Raw genomic sequence first — 3,725 nt, 5'->3', positions numbered from 1 at the left:
AATCTAATCTAATCTAATCTAATCTAATCTAATCTAATACTGTCCTTGACTAACAATGCCACCCCTCGCCCTTTTACCATCCTCTTTGTTCTTACTGAAACATCTAAATCCCAGATCCTGCAACAACGATTCATGTCCCGACTGTATTTATGCCTCCAAAGTAGCTACAGTATCGAAGTCCCAAGTAAAAGCTCATGTTTAAAGTTCACCCTCGTTATTCCAAATGTTCCTGGTTTTGAAGTAGACATACTCCAAACCACCTTCCTGCTTGCCATTGTACTCTTGCCACCTTGAAACCATATTTCAGACCTCAATACTCTCAACCTCCTGGAAACTGTAATTCGAGTTTAGGTTTCCATTCCTGTGCTATAGAGTGAATTAGCACATTACTCCCGCTGGCCCCCCACTTCCTGCACCACAGAATATTGGGACCTCTCTGGTATCGTGTGGATAATCCTGTTTTAGAGATCTCATCTACCCTAGAATGAGCACCAATTATCCGGGTATCCAAAACCCTCTCTCCTGCACCATCGCTGTAGCCACATGTTCAACGCTCCTCTCTCCCTATTCCACACATTGCTTGCACGTGGCACAGTTAACAATCCAGAGATAATAACTCTGCTTGTTCTAATTCCAAGCTACCACCCTAGCACCCTGAATTTCTGCCTTAGATCCCCATCTATTTTCCTACCTGTGTCGTTAGTGTCAATATTGTCCACGACTTGGCGCTGCTCCCCCTTCCCCTCAAAAACATGATCCAAGACATCATTAACCCTTGCACCTGGGAAGTAACGCACCAACCGTGAGTCTCTCTCATTCCCATAGAATCTCCTGTCTGTTCCCCTAACCATGGCGCTCCCAATGACAGATGCTCTGCTCTGCATTCCCCTTCCCTTCTGAAAAACAGGGACAGACTCTGTGCCAGAGACCTGCACCCCATGGATTAACCCTGCTAAATCCACCCCCCCCCAAAGGTATCCTAAACGATATACTTGTCATTGAGGGGATAGGCTACAGGGGATCCATGCACTGTCTGCTGGCTCCCTTTGCTTTTCCTGGCTGTAAATAATTTACTTTTTTTACTGTAGCTGAGGTGTGACGACCTTCTTGTGACTCCTCTCAATAACCCCCTCTGCCTCCCGAATGACCCAATGTTCACCCAGCTCCAGTTCCTTGTTGCAGTTTTCAAGTAGCTGGTGTTGGGTGCACTTCCCACAGCTGAAGTCAGCAGAGACCCTTATGTCCCACATTCTGCAGCAACATTAAACTGTTCTAACCGCTATTCCCACTATTCCAAATCCCCAAAGAGACCATTAAAAAATAAAGATTTTTTTTTTAAATCTAGTTACCTTACCAATCTGGCGCATAGAACCTTTATTTTTCGTTAGAGAAGGAGGATAGGTGGGAGTCACCTATTATTTCACTTACTCAGCAGTCCCGTGTTCATTCCTGTTCAGCCTGTGCTCCACCTATACACGTGGTAAGTTTTTAAAGCAGTGGTGTAACTTCCGCCAGCCATCGCTCCGGAAAAATGGAGGGATGACTTTCGAGGTCAGTCCGTTTTAAGTGGGAGACATATCTCCTGGCAGACTCCGCTCCTCTCTCCTCCCTGCCCTGTAAAATGAAGGCCTGACTCTCGAAGTAAGTCCCTTTTAAGTGGGACACTTACCTCCTGGCAGACTCCGCTCCTCTCTCTTCGCATATCCCGACAGATTGAGACCTGATACTCGAGATAAGTCCTTTTAAAGTGGGAAACCTACCTCCTCGACGGCGCCCCATTCCTCGTTCCTCACTGATCCCGAAAACTGGAGTCATTAAACAAAAGGCTGCTGGAAAAATCCAGAAGGTCAGCTAAACGTTGTCAATCGAGGAAGGGATTTCATTTTCCAAAGTCCAGCATGCCTCTTCTTCGGGAGTAATATTGGTTTTGAAACGTCAACTGTGTTTTTTTTATCTCGAATGATATGGCCAAATTGTTTTAATTTTCGATCAGGGAGAAAGTGAGGATGCAGATGCTGGAAGGTAAAGTACAAAAGTGTGGGCCTGGAAAGGTGCAGCCGGTCAAGCAGCATCCGGGGCGCAGGAGAATCGAGTTTTCATCAGAAATGTGGGCGATTCAGGTGTAAAGAGACAGAAAAATAAATGGAAGGGACGTGGGGCATGGGGCAAGACAGCTCGGAATGCGACAGTTGGATGAAGGTTGGGTGTTGGTCATGGGTTGAGTGGAGGGTGGAGCAGATTGGTGGGGAGCAAGATGGACAGATAGGACAGTTGACAGTTTAAAAGGGTGGTGCCGAGTTGGAAGGTTGGATCTGTGATAAGGTGAGGGGAGGGGAGATAAAGAAACTGCTGAATTCGACATTGATTCCTTGTGGTTGGAGGGTTCTGGTGAAGTCAACAACGATTCCGTGTGCTTGGAGGTTACTGGAGGACGACTGGAGGAAGAACACCTCATCTTCCACCTTGGGACCCACAAACCACACGAAATCAATGCTGATTTCACCAGTTTCCTCATCTCGCCTACCCCAAGCCCTACCTTATCTCAGATCCAAACCTACAAATCATCACCACCCTCTTGAAGGCCACCTTCCTTCCCACTATCCACTCTACTCTCATTTCCAACCTATCTCAATTAACCTCCACCTTCATCCAACTATCGCATTCCTTCCCCCAGCCCCATCCACCGTGCCATTTATCTCTCAAGCTGCTTTGCCTCTCCCCGCATTCATGATGCTTGAAACGTCGACTCTCCTGCTTCTCAGATGTTGTCTGACCGGCGGTGTATTTCCCCATCAGCTTTATTTTTATTCTTTGTTAGAGTACAGATTTCCAGTAATTGCAATCTTATGAATTTATAGAGCCTATACATTTGTTTTTATGGTGTACAACGATGGCACTCTAAACCAATTACCTTTGATTGCTGCTTTCAGTTTTTCTTCTGTGAAGAGTGAAAATAACAACTTGGTAGTAAAAAAAGAATGATGAATTTTCACAATGCACATGTAAAAAGATTAATACTTTGACTGAATTATGACGACATATTTGACTATAATAGTTACATATAAAAATCACTGTGTTAATGGCAAAATAGTACAATTGAACTATGTATTGCAAGCAATGTAAGTCAGGAAAATGGAGACGGACTTTGCCACATTTTTCTTGCAATTTAACAATGGGAAGTTTAACATTCTCCTTAAATAACTTTTTTTTACATCCCATCTTACACACTGCACATCTTAGAGTGCATCAGTCAGTCTGTGTTTCAACATACAGTGTAGCTTTTGTGTTCAAGACTCTACACAGAAAATTGCATACAGAACAAAGATTTTAGCAATTGAGACATTCTTGGTACCATGAAGTGAAACAAGTCTCCAAGCTGATCTGCTACTAAACATGATTCCTGATCAAATATACTGTGAACAACGCTTATATTGCTGATCCCTATTGGCAAATATTATGATTTTTATTGAATGTGTTGAGTTTATTGAGAGAACCGTTTGGCGTTTAGCAGTATGATATACGTTCCTTGATGTTCACTGAAAAATGTTTAACCACAGTCTAACGGAATTACATATTATGAATAATTGTTGGCTGTAGTTGAGGCCTGTTATCTCAGACTGTAGTGGGACAAGGGAATTCAATTATCACTCGGCTATTTCTCATTAACTCTTTCATACTGCTGTTCAAAACTGGTTGTTGTAGTTATTTAACTTATGTTCTATTCC

The 3,725-nt window shown here is 43.5% G+C and overlaps 1 long non-coding RNA gene across 1 annotated transcript in view; it reads right to left on the bottom strand.

Annotated features, from left to right (window-relative positions):
- LOC122544274 overlaps nt 1-1,445 on the bottom strand; it is an 11,159-nt gene extending 9,714 nt beyond the window's left edge. Inside the window, exon 1 of the long non-coding RNA XR_006310309.1 lies at nt 1,429-1,445. This is a non-coding gene — a long non-coding RNA (uncharacterized LOC122544274). The remainder of the gene's footprint in view (nt 1-1,428) is intronic.
- Nucleotides 1,446-3,725: the final 2,280 nt, after the last annotated feature.

Source organism: Chiloscyllium plagiosum, chromosome 47, assembly GCF_004010195.1.
Source record: "Chiloscyllium plagiosum isolate BGI_BamShark_2017 chromosome 47, ASM401019v2, whole genome shotgun sequence".
Taxonomy (NCBI): Eukaryota; Metazoa; Chordata; class Chondrichthyes; order Orectolobiformes; family Hemiscylliidae; genus Chiloscyllium; species Chiloscyllium plagiosum.
Note: the sequence above shows the minus strand (reverse complement) of the source record. Positions and strands in the feature narration are given on the sequence as shown.